The sequence below is a fragment of the Pinus tabuliformis genome, chromosome 3_2 (assembly GCF_031772625.1).
Source record: "Pinus tabuliformis cultivar Carrire ecotype Pingquan chromosome 3_2, CPIR1, whole genome shotgun sequence".
Classification (NCBI taxonomy): Eukaryota; Viridiplantae; Streptophyta; class Pinopsida; order Pinales; family Pinaceae; genus Pinus; species Pinus tabuliformis.
In genome coordinates, this window is record NC_142302.1 from 496,893,683 (window position 1) to 496,912,370 (window position 18,688).

The following is an 18,688-nucleotide window of genomic DNA, read 5'->3' on the forward strand; positions in this document are numbered from 1 at the left end:
TATACATAAACCAAAATAGTCTTGTCTTTTATCAAAACATCCAACCCCCTTTACATTCATCTTTCAACTCTATATAGAATGCTTACTCTACCTGATTCGAGCTCCCTCCTCCAGCGTGAGGGAAGCTCAATAATTACCTATGATGACACCTACTAACTTTTAACTAACTAATAATTATAGCTGACCACTAATTGACAGCGCTGGAATCCTAAAGCAAATAAGATCCTAATTCTACATCATGCTGGACATAGCATTTATTACAATTAAGACTCGTTCTCTGCCAAGTGGATTACTACAGTGGTAGCTTTGATGGCTTTAATTACAATGAACTTCATTCTTTGACATCTGCTCTCTTTCTGGAAGCGGCTGTGATAGCATGAGATGAGGATTCAATGTTCCAGGTTAGCATTGGATGCTGGATGCGTTGATGATTCAATAATATTAGGATAGAACCCCTGTTTTCCTGGTCCTTGTCTTCCACCACTCTTCGAAAATGTAGCAGCATGTTCCCAGATCTTTAATAACCCCAGGTATGGAACGCTGCCATGTTTCTGATGTGCTGTAGGTTGTATTGATGGACAGGTGTCTCTCTTTCAAAACTCCCGCACACAGTATCACAATAGCTGCTCTGCGTTTAAAATCACCACCTACAGCAGTTTCGTAGCGCGCTACGAAACTGCTGTGTAATTTAAAAAACATAGCTTCAACCCAAAATCTTTATCAATTGAATATTACCAGTGGAATTTGCAGTCGCCATTATTTTTGATTTCCCTCTCCTTCAGTTCAGACCTAAAATCTTGTTTCAAATTCTCCAAGAAGTTTTGCAGCTTATTGTGCATCATCTCAGAACACTTTACCTATTAAGATTGAGAAAATCTCATGGATGTCAAACCTTTAGAGTGCTCCTTAAATTGTCAGAAATAGAGGACATCTCAGGCTTTGATGCATCTCCAACATTTGATATAGGAAACTCCATCTTTTTACAAGATACTCATTTGTTATTATTGTGCTTTCTGAAGGGGAACCATCATCAGTCGTAGAAAAACTTTGAGAACATTCAACTACTGCAGTTTCATTGAAATAGAGAGTTGGTAACTGACAAACCTCTAACTTCTGATATTCTGACGAATCTTTTAAAAACTCTGGCTTAGAAACTGTAAAATCCATTAAAGAGGGATGAAGCAGTGAGTTTAATCCTAAATTAGTAGGTCTTGTTGGTCTTTTTACAAGCTGTGCATTTGAAACAATAAGCGTATTCTCCCTTGAAAACAAAGGAAATAATCCTTTAGGCGTAGGCGGGTGGTTCTGGTTTTGAGACATCAACTGGAACCGGTGTTGTACGTTACACACCTCTCCCAACCACACTAAGATGCGTTACATTACCACTGGAAGGGACTGCTGGTAGACTAGGCTGATCAAAACCACTGTTTGTCGTAGCTTCTACTTCATGAGAGGAATTCACACTCATACAAGCATTTTAATCCTGAGAAACACTCTTATCATCATAAAGAGCCTGAAGAACCTCAGACAACGGTGGAGCTGACATCATCGCCTTGAGATCTTCAATAAGACCTTTAATCACCAAAGAATGTTTAGAGGTGGCCCCGATGTATATTTTAATGGGTCCCCGGTGTCACCAATAACGGCGGCCTTGTGGCAATCAGATCCTTACCATCATTTGGCCTCTTCACTCATTCCATGTGATCCTCAAGCATTCTTTGTGAAAGCTCATTCTTTGTGACATATGCGTGCCAGGTATAAACCTATTCGCTTAGCTACTGAAAAGTAGGTTTCGAAAGCACCACTAATTTCACCGGAGGCATTTGAATCACAGTCCTTGATACCTTTTGTTATCAGAAAATCGAGCACAGGAATAATGTTTTTTTTTATTTTCTATTTACTTGCTATTGTACTCCAGAGTTTCTCTATAAGAGCCCTGTACTCGAGCTTCACATCCCTGTTGTTGGGGTCAATCTCGAGTGCTTTCTTTATGTCCAGCTCTGCGAGCTCCAAATCTGCTGTTTGAATATATGCTTGTGCTCTTCTATATAAAGCCTTAACGTTTTGCGATTCAATCTCCAAAACCTTTGTACATAATTTTTCTGCTTGTATATAGTCTTTCAATTTGAGTTTACAAGCTGCATTGTTGAGATTACAAGTGACCTTCAAGGGCTTCGACTGCTTCTTCTCCAGCCATAAACTCGAATGGTTCTTCATCAGATCCCTTTTCCTCAAATATGGTGCCATCCTCTAACTTCCCCGTGTATTTCACTTTGACCATTGCCCCATCATTAGGTCGTTCATAACCTTCTCCTTGCTTCAAGATTTTCTTCAGCACTTTCTTATCATCAGTAATTTCATCGACAACCTTCCAAGACACAAGCTCAAGATCCACAAACAATGTTGCATTTGGTGGCGCGGTTACATCATTTCCAATTGCTTCATGTCCTTGATGTCCAAAAAACCATACTGAGGCTTCACTGTCAACAATACTTTTTCTCCCTTCTTCATTGTTTTGACAGCTATGGCAAAAGTTGGACAGAAATATCCATCCTTCACATAAAACTCCACACCCTCCTCTGATTTTGATACAGCAGTTCCGTCCTCCAGTCTAACCTCATATTTAACCAAAACTTCATCAGCTTCTTTTGGGTGCTCCCATTTCTTATACTTGAAGTATTCAAGGACTCTGAGTCAACATATGAAGCCTGAATACAAACATCTGTAACAATATCATCTGCTAGTTCAGTGCCAACGGCAAAACTCAAGTTTGCTTCAAGTTGTCCTGGAGAGAGAAAGCATGTGTGCTTGAAATCATAATCATTGTAATACAATGGTGGACCTTCCAAAATGCAGAGAAACTTGGGCATGTCTCAGCAATAGCATGAAGTGATGACGGCACCAAATGGTGGAAAGAAGACCACTCCTGCTCAAGCCTAGGAGCAATTGAAGCAAAATCATGTGTCTGAGTTGTGAAGATCTCATTGCCAGCCACTTGAATGAGTCGTTGCAATCGATGCTTGTCATTCAAAATCCGTTGCCAAAACAGAATTGTACAAAAATTTGCCATAAGTGTCTTTGTATGATATGAAGAACCAACAGATCCATTAGCATCATTGTAATAGCTGTCCACATATTTATTGAACAAAGGTTGCTGCCCAAATGGCTGTATGATAGGCATTGGTCGTGCATCCATCAATGAACCAATTATTGCACCCTCTCTAAGAAACCCACACTGACCAGACTTAATGACAAGCATTGATGCCTCCAAAGAAAGGGGAAGACTCCCAAGCAAATTGCCATATAATGTTGGTTCATACTTTCCCCTATGATGAGATGGTGCCAGAGCATCTAAAGAAACCAACAAATCTGGTGCATCTTGAAAAACAGAACGCTGCACTAAGGAACTCGGCAGTGCAATCACTTCAACCCTTTCATTCTTACCAAGGTCCTTAAAGTAGTCCCTGTATCTTGTTATATCTGCACCTTTGGGGATTAGGTTGTTTTGCGGCTGCAACACTTCAGACTTTTCCCTTGTCTCTGCTTGGCAACAGTGGTAGATGCAAAGCATAAAAGTCACCATCCCACTCAAAACACTCCTTCACCTGTAATATTTCCCTTCAGATTCAGAACTGATGACAAGCATACATGCAGGAGCTTGAGAACATGCCACCTGTAAAATGCATCCACCCCAGAACTATTTTGCATGACAGTTGCTATGGATTCGAACAAATCCCCAATTTCGTAGCACGCTACGAAATCACTAAAACAGGTTGCGCTGCGAAACTGCTAAAGGATTTATGCGCTGCGAAAACACTTTGTCCTTAAGCTAGTCTGAGCAATTTTTGGCAACAGAATTTTCAGTGATAACAGTGGCTCCACTTGGGATAGTGTGCCCTTGGGGTGCACTAAGAACCTGCAGTTCCAGTGCCTTATAAAATTTATTTGACAAACAGAAATTTGCTTGACCAGCATGACTGTAGGAGAAAGAAAGCTACTTCTACTAAAAAAAATGCTCAGTTGACCTTGAGCTTATTTTGCATTTCCCTCTACCTACCTACCCTAACAATTTCAACTTCTTTCTGCTCAATCAATATGAAATTTCCAATGTAGCCAATCCTCTGTTTTATCTAACATTTGAGTCCTTTGGCTGTGCTTGAAACAAAAATAAACCAGATACTGAAGTAACCGAGGCAGCATGAGGTGTAACTGTTCTTCAACATGAAAATATAACTGGAAGCCGCCTGAACAGTAAATCTTTTCCATGTATTCAGCTATAGGGTCAAAAAACACATGGTTAGTTTGTTGATTCTCAAAACTTTCTGTATCTTTAGACAACTTATCTTCAGCCACACCAAATTTATTTGATATGCTATCCAATTGCCTTTCTGAATGATGCTCACAAACAATGTAATTTTCCTCACTATTATGATTGTTATTTGAAGAAAGCTGCTGCAAGGAATTATGATTGTTATTTGAAGAAAGCTGCTGCAAGGAATTACAAAATTGAACAAGCTTTTCCTCTGCCTGAGGGTCATAAAAGCTATCTCCCACTTCTTCTTGCTGTTTGCAACCGATTTCATACTCATGATGATCTGAAGCCTGACAAATCTGTTGCATCTCTTCATCAATATCAAAGGATGAAACATGGTTTTCACAAATAAACCCCTGCTGATCTTCATGCTGTGTTTCATGAGAGGCTATACTTTCTTCTCGGTGCTGAAATGCATTGTTATGAAGAGCCTCTAAAATTTCTTCATCCATAAATTCATCATCATCATAACAATCCTCCAAGTACTGAATAAGATTTAAAGAATGCCTACAGCAATCTTTAAGCAGCAATAAGGAAGGATAACCTTCTTTATACATTTCACAGAATTCATCATGAAAACTAGCAAGCGAATATATTGAACCATTTTCCAGACTTTTATACCAAGACCATGCTTTTCCTTCTAAAGTGGTCATAAACATTTTCATGAGACAATATTCAGGTAAATGAACCTTAAGACTGCGTACATGCATATGGTATTTAACCAAATGAAGAGCAGCATTGTCCTTCTTTTCATCTTTGAATATTGGAAGATCATCTAACCAATCAACCTTTGGCATAGGATTTGGAAAACCAGGGATATGAGACCGATCCATAGGAGCATACCTGGCATTCATTCTTGCAGTAGAATCCATCTTGAAACTTCATCAAGCTACTGATCTTCTAGCAGTGGAGTCACCTTCCAATTTCTTATTTGATGTGTGGAGTCGCCAAGGTAGTTTTGCAGCCTCAAAATGATGTCTGAGCTCCTGCTACCTTCAGAAATTCAGTCTTATAACTACGGGAATGAGTAATCTTCAGGCTCCCGGCAGACGCACCAAAATGTTATCACAAAATCAGGTACTGAAGGCTGCCAATCAGCAAGATTCTGTGTAACTATTTCAAACCAGGCTTTAGACTAAGGCTTAGCCTCCTTAGTCAGAGAGGGCTCTCTCACAGACTATGAATATTGACTAATGACAAGGAAAGATGGCTAACTCTTTAAAAGACATGAAAAATACGCTGGCTGGACAAATATCAAAGTGATTCCCATTGGGCTTATGGAGTCTCACACATCTCAGCAAACAAAAAACACTATCCTTTCATAGAAATCAGGGCACTTTACATCTAATGTTCAAACATAACTTACATAAAACACAGTTTGCCAAGGCATACAGGAAGTCAGAGCATGACACATGAGTTCTGAGTGATTATGCAGTAACAAAACTGTAAAAGAACACTAAAGAGAATAAACCATCATACATTTGAACCATTAGATCTATTGTGAATCCTGAGAAGAAACAACAGTCATTTGCATTACTGAAATCTGCTATACATAAACCAAAATAGTCTTGTCTTTTATCAAAACATCCAACCCCCTTTACATTCATCTTTCAGCTCTATATAGAATGCTTACTCTACCTGATTTGAGCTCCCTCCTCCAGCGTGAGGGAAGCTCAATAATTACCTATGATGACACCTACTAACTTTTAACTAACTAATAATTACAGCTGACCACTAATTGACAGCGCTGGAATCCTAAAGCAAATAAGATCCTAATTCTACATCATGCTGGACATAGCATTTATTACAATTAAGACTCGTTCTCTGCCAAGTGGATTACTACAGCGGTAGCTTTGATGGCTTTAATTACAATGAACTTCATTCTTTGACATCTGCTCTCTTTCTGGAAGCGGCTGTGATAGCATGAGATGAGGATTCAATGTTCCAGGTTAGCATTGGATGCTGGATGCGTTGATGATTCAATAATATTAGGATAGAACCCCTGTTTTCCCGGTCCTTGTCTTCCACCACTCTTCGAAAATGTAGCAGCATGTTCCCAGCTCTTTAATAACCCCAGGTATGGAATGCTGCCATGTTTCTGATGTGCTGTAGGTTGTATTGATGGACAGGTGTCTCTCTTTCAAAACTCCCGCTCACAGTATCACAATAGTTGCTCTGCGTTTAAAATCACCACCTACAGCAGTTTCGTAGCGCGCTACGAAACTACTGTGTAATTTAAAAAACATAGCTTCAACCCAAAATCTTTATCAACTGAATATTACCAGTGGAATTTGCAGTCACCATTATTTTTTATTTCCCTCTCCTTCAGTTCAGACCTAAAATATTGTTTCAAATTCTACAAGAAGTTTTGCAGCTTATTGTGCATCATCTCAGAACACTTTACCTATTAAGATTGAGAAAATCTCATGGATGTCAAACCTTTAGAGTGCTCCTTAAATTGTCAGAAATAGAGGACATCTCAGGCTTTGATGCATCTCCAACATTTGATATAGGAAACTCCATCTTTTTACAAGATACTCATTTGTTATTATTGTGCTTTCTGAAGGGGAACCATCATCAGTCGTAGAAAAACTTTGAGAACATTCAACTACTGCAATTTCATTGAAATAGAGAGTTGGTAACTGACAAACCTCTAACTTCTGATATTCTGACGAATCTATTAAAAACTCTGGCTTAGAAACTGTAAAATCCATTAAAGAGGGATGAAGCAATGAGTTTAATCCTAAATTAGTAGGTCTTGTTGGTCTTTTTACAAGCTGTGCATTTGAAACAATAAGCGTATTCTCCCTTGAAAACAAAGGAAATAATCCTTTAGGCGTAGGCGGGTGGTTCTGGTTTTGAGACATCAACTGGAACCGGTGTTGTACGTTACACACCTCTCCCAACCACACTAAGATGCGTTACATTACCACTGGAAGGGACTGCTGGTAGACTAGGCTGATCAAAACCACTGTTTGTCGTAGCTTCTACTTCATGAGAGGAATTCACACTCATACAAGCATTTTAATCCTGAGAAACGCTCTTATCATCATAAAGAGCCTGAAGAACCTCAGACAACGGTGGAGCTGACATCATCGCCTTGAGATCTTCAATAAGACCTTTAATCACCAAAGAATGTTTAGAGGTGGCCCCGATGTATATTTTAATGGGTCCCCGGTGTCACCAATAACGGCGGCCTTGTGGCAATCAGATCCTTACCATCATTTGGCCTCTTCACTCATTCCATGTGATCCTCAAGCATTCTTTGTGAAAGCTCATTCTTTGTGACATATGCGTGCCAGGTATAAACCTATTCGCTTAGCTACTGAAAAGTAGGTTTCGAAAGCACCACTAATTTCACCAGAGGCATTTGAATCACAGTCCTTGATACCTTTTGTTATCAGAAAATCGAGCACAGGAATAATGTTTTTTTTATTTTTTATTTACTTGCTATTGTACTCCAGAGTTTCTCTATAAGAGCCCTGTACTCGAGCTTCACATCCCTGTTGTTGGGGTCAATCTCGAGTGCTTTCTTTATGTCCAGCTCTGCGAGCTCCAAATCTGCTGTCTGAATATATGCTTGTGCTCTTCTATATAAAGCCTTAACGTTTTGCGATTCAATCTCCAAAACCTTTGTACATAATTTTTCTGCTTGTATATAGTCTTTCAATTTGAGTTTACAAGCTGCATTGTTGAGATTACAAGTGACCTTCAAGGGCTTCGACTGCTTCTTCTCCAGCCATAAACTCAAATGGTTCTTCATCAGATCCCTTTTCCTCAAATATGGTGCCATCCTCTAACTTCCCCGTGTATTTCACTTTGACCACTGCCCCATCATTAGGTCGTTCATAACCTTCTCCTTGCTTCAGGATTTTCTTCAGCACTTTCTTATCATCAGTAATTTCATCGACAACCTTCCAAGACACAAGCTCAAGATCCACAAACAATGTTGCATTTGGTGGCGCGGTTACATCATTTCCAATTGCTTCACGTCCTTGATGTCCAAAACCATACTGAGGCATCACTGTCAACAATACTTTTTCTCCCTTCTTCATTGTTTTGACAGCTATGGCAAAAGTTGGACAGAAATATCCATCCTTCACATAAAACTCCACACCCTCCTCTGATTTTGATACAGCAGTTCTGTCCTCCAGTCTAACCTCATATTTAACCAAAACTTCATCAGCTTCTTTTGGGTGCTCCCATTTCTTATACTTGAAGTATTCAAGCACTCTGAGTCAACATATGAAGCCTGAATACAAACATCTGTAACAATATCATCTGCTAGTTCAGTGCCAACGGCAAAACTCAAGTTTGCTTCAAGTTGTCCTGGAGAGAGAAAGCATGTGTGCTTGAAATCATAATCATTGTAATACAATGGTGGACCTTCCAAAATGCAGAGAAACTTGGGCATGTCTCAGCAATAGCATGAAGTGATGACGGCACCAAATGGTGGAAAGAAGACCACTCCTGCTCAAGCCTAGGAGCAATTGAAGCAAAATCATGTGTCTGAGTTGTGAAGATCTCATTGCCAGCCACTTGAATGAGTCGTTGCAATCGATGCTTGTCCTTCAAAATCCGTTGCCAAAACAAAATTGTACAAAAATTTGCCATAAGTGTCTTTGTATGATATGAAGAACCAACAGATCCATTAGCATCATTGTAATAGCTGTCCACATATTTATTGAACAAAGATTGCTGCCCAAATGGCTGTATGATAGGTATTGGTCGTGCATCCATCAATGAACCAATTATTTCACCCTCTCTAAGAAACCCACACTGACCAGACTTAATGACAAGCATTGATGCCTCCAAAGAAAGGGGAAGACTCCCAAGCAAATTGCCATATAATGTTGGTTCATACTTTCCCCTATGATGAGATGGTGCCAGAGCATCTAAAGAAACCAACAAATCTGGTGCATCTTGAAAAATAGAACGCTGCACTAAGGAACTCGGCAGTGCAATCACTTCAACCCTTTCATTCTTACCAAGGTCCTTAAAGTAGTCCCTGTATCTTGTTATATCTGCACCTTTGGGGATTAGGTTGTTTTGCGGCTGCAACACTTCAGACTTTTCCCTTGTCTCTGCTTGGCAACAGTGGTGGATGCAAAGCATAAAAGTCACCATCCCACTCAAAACACTCCTTAACCTGTAATATTTCCCTTCAGATTCAGAACTGATGACAAGCATACATGCAGGAGCTTGAGAACATGCCACCTGTAAAATGCATCCACCCCAGAACTATTTTGCATGACAGTTGCTATGGATTCGAACAAATCCCCAATTTCGTAGCACGCTACGAAATCACTAAAACAGGTTGCGCTGCGAAACTACTAAAGGATTTATGCGCTGCGAAAACACTTTGTCCTTAAGCTAGTCTGAGCAATTTTTGGCAACAGAATTTTCAGTGATAACAGTTGGATCCAAAGCCACATATGAAAATGTCAAATATTGATGAGCATTGTACAAAGTGGTTTAGGTCTTTTGTTTGAAGTAGACAGGAAAAAGGTATATTTTTTTTTTATTGTAAGCTTTCACCATCAACTTGATATTTGGGGTCTACAGGAAATTATGTCAAATTCGGGAGGTTTTCCTGCGAAGATGCCTCACTCTTTCAAGCCCTTTAGAATATACCATACTTATAATATTTATGATTGATTTCATTTGATTTCATGTTTCTATGTATTTTTGGAAACATAAACAATAATAGGTTGTTATGTATTACTATTTATTTTTTATAATAAAAAACTATAATGTATATATAATTTTTTTCAAATTATTATAAATCAAACTAGATCCACTTGGTTGACCCCCCTCTCCACCTCGCCCTTCTTAACATCATTTCAATTTTTTCTTTCTTTCTTTCCTTTAATTGTACTAAAAACACAGCCATTTTTTTGAACTTCCATATGCTCATCACCTTGAATATTTAATGATGGGAAATGTTGACTAGGTATTCTAGGATTTGGCTAAAGAAACTAGGAGGGTTTACTAGGTGAAAGGCTAAGAAAAAAGGGTAAGTTTCAAGTTCTTATAGGCTAGTTTCTATATCATATCTGAAAGTTTTATGACATCCATGAAGTTAGGGTTCGAGACTTATTAAAAATGGTCTCTGACCACCTATATGTTATATCCAAGGTCTCCTAAAATACCCATTTTCAATTTACTACTCTATGTTTGGGGATTTAAGGATTTATATTAATTTATCCCCTACTTAGACTATATTTTAAATGTAGAAATAAAAATTGCTTGAAATCAAATGCAACACAAAACTAAATCACGCACCCGGTAGCCAAGCGCTTAGTGGGCTAAAGTTGAGCAATACTTAGATGATATTTTTTGTGTATATGACTCCAACCCTAATTAATATTTCAAATCTAGATATGTGAATGAAAATACCTCCAAAACAAGGAAGGAGGAGAAGTTATATGAGATAAATAATTAATAAAATAGAAGAAAAATCATACCAGTGCCTTATGCCCAAATAATAGAGTAAGAGTTTCTCCTACTGCCCTGCATGAAAAATGAGAGTTTGTGGTCTTTCACTCAAATACAAACACAATGGTCAAAGAAAGAAAAACACTACATAAATTTTTCATGGAATAGTTTCTTATTTCAGTCTATTTCTCTCATACAAAACTAAAATAACAATTCATGAAAGAAAATAACTGGAAATGAAATAAATCTACCATAAAAACTAGTAGTACATAATGAGAAAATCACCATGACAATACATAAGCAAGGGGGGAATCCAACTCTCAACAATTTCGGTAGAAATCTGACATCTCAAAATAATCAAAGATTAATCGATACAATGCATAAACCCACTTTATTATTATCTCATTGCTTGCCCTATCTTCTTCTAGACTAGAGCACATTCCCACTCATGAATATTATTTATTTAAAATGGGCATAAACCTTTATGTAACTCCCATTCATCCAAGACATAAAACACAAATATCAAAAAAAAAATCTTATCTCACCTAAACTCTTACCATTTTGAGCTATTTGTTTTAGATAGTTGGTCCACTTCAACATCTGAATTGATACTAGTTGTCCTACACATATTCATGAGACCAATGAGGTAAACTTATATTAAATTTGACCAAATATTAAATTTAATGCCACATGGATAAATAATAATTAAAAAAACTTGAGTGCATGAATACCTGAATGAGCTCCTCTTAGTTTCGAGAATAAATTATTGGTGTAGTTTTATCTTGGAGCAAACCTCCCTCCACTCGAAGAAGCAGTAGCGGAGTCAACATTGACTTTTTTGTTGCTCTATTGGATCGAGGGTGTTTTCCTCCAAGATTATCTATATTCTAATTTATTCTCTACTGAACAAGGCCAGCAAAATGAGGATGGAAGTTCTCATGGCCTCGCCCCCCCCCACCCACATCACTCTCAATTCCATAGTACCCAATATATGTACTAGGAAATAGTTGAAAGAAAGACATTAAGATACATAAAGAAACAAATAGAAAACATTCATTCATTCATTCGTACATCCAAAAAATATTTTATCTCAATAAATTTAATCACAAAAAATATGTTTACATTATATGAAACAAGGTCATTTTTTTTTTTCCAATGGAAAAATCACAAATTTTTATTAAGATAGTCAAAAGTTACATGTGCACATGCCATGAACCATTCAACCTCTCAGTAAAAAATGTGGCACTCAAAAAATAGGTCTCAAAATAAACAAGTACAATCATTTATTATCAAGTTTATTTTTCTTTTTAAATACGCATTTAGCAAGGACGTCTTGATCTTGGTCCCCTTCAGTTTTTATGGGCTCTGTATGTCTTGTTGTTGACCCAGTCCTACGTCTATTGTACTACAAGTGGGGTTAAGCATAAACTGGAATAAGAAAGAAATTTTAAATTCATATTTATAATTATTATTATTACAAGCATTTTATTAATAGAAAGAGCAGTAGAGTGTTCTTTACCTGCTTTGGTAGTGGAGGGAAGTAGAATACTTTCGAATGTGGCCATATATTCATCCTCTTGTCTAGCCTCATCTTCTACATCCTCTGGAGTAGAAACAACAAAGGTTATAATTAATACACCATTTGCATTTAAATATTTTTAATTTTAATATGTACTACAATTTTTTTATAACACATGAAATACCTCCAGTACCGAGTTGAACATCAATTTCAAGAGGCACTCCACTGTCACTAGGCTCATTTGTTGTATCTACATTACTTGTCTTCTTTTTACAATCAAGCACAATACTTTATGGCCAAAAATAATAACCAATATATTGTACAAGTAATAATTTATAAATGTTCTTCATTACTTTTATTTACCTGAGTGTCACATTGCATGCCAGAAGTCTGTGAAGATGCCAAGCTTGTCCTACGTTCAACCACGGATTGATAACCATGCTTGTAAGAAGGCTTGAAGTATTCCTCTATGGTATGATCTTTGAATTATGACCCCTGTAATTTTTCATGAGAACATTATTTTTTTTCTTCTGTGATATTAAATTAAAATTGTTAAGAATTTATAATTTGGATGCAATTTTTTTTTATACTTACAATTTTTGTGACAAGTTTTGAGTAACCACCCAGGCCAAGATGATGTTGCCCATGTTTAACTATTCTCGCTTTTGTGCCTTTCAATGTATCTGGGAGCCTATATTATTGAACATATTGAAAAACTTAGTTAGATGTCGCAATGATGATAAATCATCATAATTACATTATTAAAAGTGCCTCATACCTTCCTGGTTTGGGTGGTGTCTTCCCACTCCCTCTCTATAATCACTAGAGGGTGCTCATACTTAGGGTTCTTTTGCAAATGAACCCTATATTGGTCCTGCAAATATTTTAAATGTAAGCTTTCCTTTGAGGTAACTCCAACTTTGTTGAAGGTACCCTCACCAAATAGGCCAACCATGTTGTTCACAATTTCATCCTTCAACTTGGAACTTTGTGACTTCTAGTTTGTGTGAATGGTGGGCCCAAAGAGTTCTAAGGTTAGGTCATACATGTGCCTATATAATACATCATTTCCTGCAAAACAATATTATCATTAGTTTAAAATAAGCATAGACTATAAATTAATTTTAATTAGATTATACTTAGTATTTAAAAAACTTCTTAAATACTTGGAAGTTTCTCTAATTTCATCGATACATGGTCATCATCTACCAAAAATGTAATAAGAGGTGTTCTCGTTCTAATAACACGGGGAGATCCAATAAAACTCACATCAAATTGTGAGATGGGATCATGCTATGCATCCACAATATCATGTGAGGATCCCGGTGCATGTTATTCAGCGGGTGCAGATTCAGGCTTGCGTGGTTCAATGGGTGTATAGTCTCACTGACCGATGCATCACTCATAGGTATAGCATCGACACTGCTACCAACATCGACCCCCTAGTCATAACATGAGGATTATACTTTGTCAAAGACTCCTATAAAATAAAAAGTTTTTTTATATAAAAAATGATATAAATAAAATCATAAATAAATAAATGGGATAATTAAATGAGTTTCTCACCCCATAGTGATTGATTTGGCCCATCACAATTTCTCTTTGGCCTCTTATCTCTTATGTTGTTGGCTTAATCTGAATTATAGAACTGAGTTTCTTGTTTAATTTCATTTGAAGCTTCTTTATTGTTTGGATTAGATCAGTGGACAAAAAATTGCTTCATCACTAAGAACTTGCTCAGGAGCATCTATGGACTGCTCTGAGGATGGTTCCTTCCCCTTATTACCCTATTGATCAAATAAGTGTAATTTGTAATTTTATTCCACCATCCTCAACTATAAACATTCAAATATTTGAATTTGATGAAGCATTTTAGATCAATAAAGAATTACATTCTTCACATAAGAGGGGAAGTTTAGCCAGTTAAATATTTGCTTGTAAATATTATGATATCTCAAAAGTTCATTACGACACATCAAAAAATAATCAAGCAATTCATCCACAATTGATCATCATTATATTAATAAGAAACCCACTACTAACATATGTCTAAATTTATATAGAAACTTCACATTATATCATGACCATTATAAAAGGTTCTAAATTTATAAAAACTTCATCATCTTAGAAGGCTCTTGGAAGAGGAATTATGATAGGATCAATATATATTCCATATTGTATAGAAACAATACTTTGAAAAGGATGGAGTAATGCATTTACTCAAGTTGGCCATTTTCATAGTGAATCTTTCATTTAGCTATATGATGCCTAAAATTATATATTTGACTTACTCTATAATGGATAAAATCCTACTCTAGAAGAAATATCTTGGTTATATTATTTTCCGTACAATTACATTGATGTTTACTTGTTTTTAGGTTGGCACCCTTTGAACTTGATCAACCTTCCACAATATTATAACCATGATGTATTAAAATGTTTCCTTAATGTTGTAGGGAAAAGTATCCGACTCGGATGACCCTATCCCACTCTAAGGGTGATAGTACCTCAGCAACAACTGTAAAGAAAACTACTTAAGGTTTACTTCTTTATGAAAGCAAGAGAGAATGAAGAAATGCACTAACCGTTGCCTTGCGCTTAATGTCGAATCCAAACTCTTCTCTTTGCTGCTTGCTCCCAGCTCCTTGCTCTTTTGCTGGCCCAGCTACAATGAGATCCTGCAAAATAACAAAGAAGGAAACTACAAAAAGCATGCAATCATAACTGATTCAAGGATTAGCATAAATCAAATATACAATTATCACAATACATCATTGAAACAAGTGCATATAGAAGAACCTCAATAGCTTTTATTAATGGAAGAAATAAAGTTCTGAGAGTGTTACAACCATTGAAGGCCCCAATCCAGCAACACCTCCTAGCAGAAAGAATTTCTCCTCTTCACCTCCTTCAAGCAATCACCCAATAGTTCTATAGTGAAACCAACAGCATATCATTACTTTGCACAAAATTCCAGCCTCCCTGAGCTCATAGGAGAGAGCTCAATATATAGATGAATTGAGAAAGGATGAGTCAGCTTGCAACTGATGTGTAGCTGCCTTGTGTCCTCTCTCTCTTCAGTTGATCTTCAGTTCTTGAGTCCACTTGGAGAACCTTGCTTCCACTTGGAGAAACAGAGCCTCTGACTCATCACAAGGCGAAATCCTTGATCCAAGTGTCATTTTTGGAAGATTCCAGAGTAATGACTCAGTGTGCCACTTGTCCCATCTCGCTCAGCGCAGGTGGCCTTTGTTCTACCTGCTTTGCAACGCAGGTACACCATGGAGGAGTTGAGTTTCAGCGCAGAAGCCTAGTGGAGCACCTGCTTTGATTTCAGGATTGCTTGTTTTTGAGTGTTTTCAGGTGGAGAACTGATCTGAGAGCTGTTGGTTTGCTGACCTTGTTCCTCTAGGGGTAGGAACATCATGTTTAGGGACTTTGGATTATTGACAATTCATGCCTGATGCTGCAAGGCACAAAATTGTCTATAACAGATGCCCCCTAAAGTATGAGGTCGTTTATCGGGTGAAATGCTTTATTAGGAGGATCCGAAGTTCATTCAATCTGCCGAGAAGTGTCCTGTAATAAGATACAATACAATACATTATTTTTCATACTTTTTCATGATCTAGCTGAGGCGGGCATTCCCATGCTCAGCTTTATAAATTCATTTTGGTACATAGAACAGACGATCGTTTGATGGTAGACTGATAATTCTCTGCTGAAATTATCATCCTTTGAGAAGGATGATCATCTGCTGCAATGATGTACACATCAAATGTCTTTATATCCTGAATACATATCGCAACCCGGATGGATGAAACTAGATCCGGGGTCTTCAATCTCTTCCGATCTTCACTCGATGTACAAGTCGATCCATGTGAGAATTTCTTGAAGTCGAACATGGAAAGACATCGCTTGATTACCGGTCAATGATGTAAACCGTTAACAAGCGCGAGAGGAATCACCGATAAGGATGATGACCCTCAAGGTACGGCAGTACAATTCACATGGTGGGAATAAAGGACTTGGCATCGACCACCATGCAAAATCTTCTGGTCGAAGGTCATTGATGTATACCTGTCGCCGGAAGTGAGAAACTTGCCATTGAGGCATGCAAACTTCAAAGTACTGAAGGGGTTGTTCCTAGATCAACTCCTTGGATAATGAGCTGATGTCGACAAGGAGCGATCCGTCAAAGGAGGGCCTTAATGAATCCCACATCAGTGACACGGAACGGAGCTAGTGATTGTGATGAGGTGAGAACAAACTGTGATGTATGATTCAGGGTGGCGGTCATGAAATGGATGAAGGACAATGTATGGCAGTGGATGGGACACGGTTGACTCTTTGCAGAACAACATCTCTTGAACATATAACGACACTGATGTGATGGATCGGTAGCATTACCCCAAATGTGGATGGTGTGGCGAGGACCATGGTGATGAGACCGGTGAATGAAACAACCCAACCCGATGTGATACGGAGGACAAAGTGTCATGTTCAAGAGCGACTTGCTACCATTAAAGCTGTGAGGTTCTCCCAATTTTTCCCCAGTCATTGCTGACCAGTACCTCTTTATTTTTGTCAAGCTTGAGGAGGATAACATATGCTTGTTCTATAACCTGCCCTTCGGGCAAGCCCATCGCTATGTTTTAACGAGCCTAGCAATAGGGAAACTCGTTCTCGTCTAAAGACAAGTTTGTCGCTATTTAATGAATTTAACGAGTCTAACGACAAGGATAACTCGGTCCTTTTCATTTTTAGAGAGTCTGAAAAGGTACATAAAGTCAACTCCAGAATTCCTTTTTTGTCATCTAATCCCTTAAGTCCGAAAAAGTATAAAACAATACAGAAGGGATGAGTTTTCGGTACTTTTAACGAGCCGAACAAAACAAGCGCTCGATCTTTTTGTGCAATAATCCCTCAGGTCCAAAAAAGATTAAAATCTAAAGGAGGGATAGCTCTTCCTGTCGTTTAACGAGCTGGAAGGCCAAAACTCGGCAAACTTTTCATGTTTTACGAGTCAGGAGAAAAGAGCTCAAAGAAGACTCGTCTTTTGAGGAACGAGTGATGAACAGGGCAGCAGCAGATTCCAGGTACAGGTTGGAATATTCCAATCACGGCAGTGTTACAAGGATGGCTTAGTGAAATCACTCTTCGCAGCTGTTCCTCAAAATGGGTAAACAATCATATGGAGATGAACGATTGGCCAAATGAACGGATGGAGGTGACGGTACACAAACACGACCAATGGTTTTTTATATGGCTGTCAAAGGTTACATTTACCAAGGTTATTTACCGGGATGGGTTCGTTTTTTAACGAGCTTGAACACTGCTCAAACTTATGTTTGTTTTTTAACGAGCATGAACTATGTGCTAAAACTGCTCAGAGATAAGTTTGCATGCCTCCAGCATAATAATGCAAATCGAGGTGCATGCCCCCCAAGCTTCATTGCATCCAACTCGGTGGTTGGAATGAAGGTTTACCTCGGGGATTTGTTTCATTTTTTAATGAGGTTGACACAAGATAAGAACTATCCTCGATTCCTTGTTTCATTTTTTAACGAGGTTGACACAAGATAAGAACCGTCCTGGGAGCCGACAAAATATCTAGGAATCTTCCGAATCCAACCAGAAGATTGGATTAGATTTCATTTTGTAGGTTTCCACCGTGGCCACTCTCGCCAGATTACTTGGAGGCGGTAGGGCGAAAGTACCCATTAAGGCAGGGTCTTTTAGGAGACCTACTCCGATATTTTGGAGCAAATGATTCCTTCCATGGATCATTGGAATGCTTCCTGTAACTTGTGAACTGTCGTGGAGAAAAGTTTGTTGGTCAACGATTGTAATTCCTCCTTGGAAGGGGAATGCAATCTTCCTGAAGTAGGTCGACACAACTGCGGCCATGGCATAGATCCATGGTCTTCCAAGTAGGATGTTGTAATCGAGGTTTCCATCAATTACTTCAACATCAATTCCTACTGTTTTGCCCCCCAGTTCAACTTGCAAGTTACTTAAAATCCCGTATGGAGTGTATGATCGTCCATCAAATGCTTTTAACGTCGTCGACGATTTCAACAAGGGTGGTGAGCCTAAATCTTTCCAGAAACTCATCGACATAAGACATGTAGATGCCCCCTCATCAATAATTGTTCGATGAACAGTTTTGTTGAGGGCTTTCACTTGAATAAGGAAAGCTAGTTGAGCTGGTAACTGAGGGTCATATCCTTTATGATCAAAGGCCACAAGATCAGAATCCACTGGGCCAATCCCACCTATTGCTGATAACAAAGCTTGCTCTTGGGAGGGGCAATTTTGTGGTACCTCAAGTGTCGACATAGTGGACGGCGATTGGGCCAGGTCCTCTACTATATTATAATTTTGTGCTCCTTTGGCACGAGGATTAAATGTCGATT

The 18,688-nt window shown here is 38.2% G+C and overlaps 1 pseudogene; it reads right to left on the reverse strand.

The window, feature by feature from the left end:
* Positions 1-1,893: 1,893 nt before the first annotated feature.
* Positions 1,894-9,439, reverse strand: LOC149181463 (70 kDa peptidyl-prolyl isomerase-like; annotated as a pseudogene).
* Positions 9,440-18,688: the final 9,249 nt, after the last annotated feature.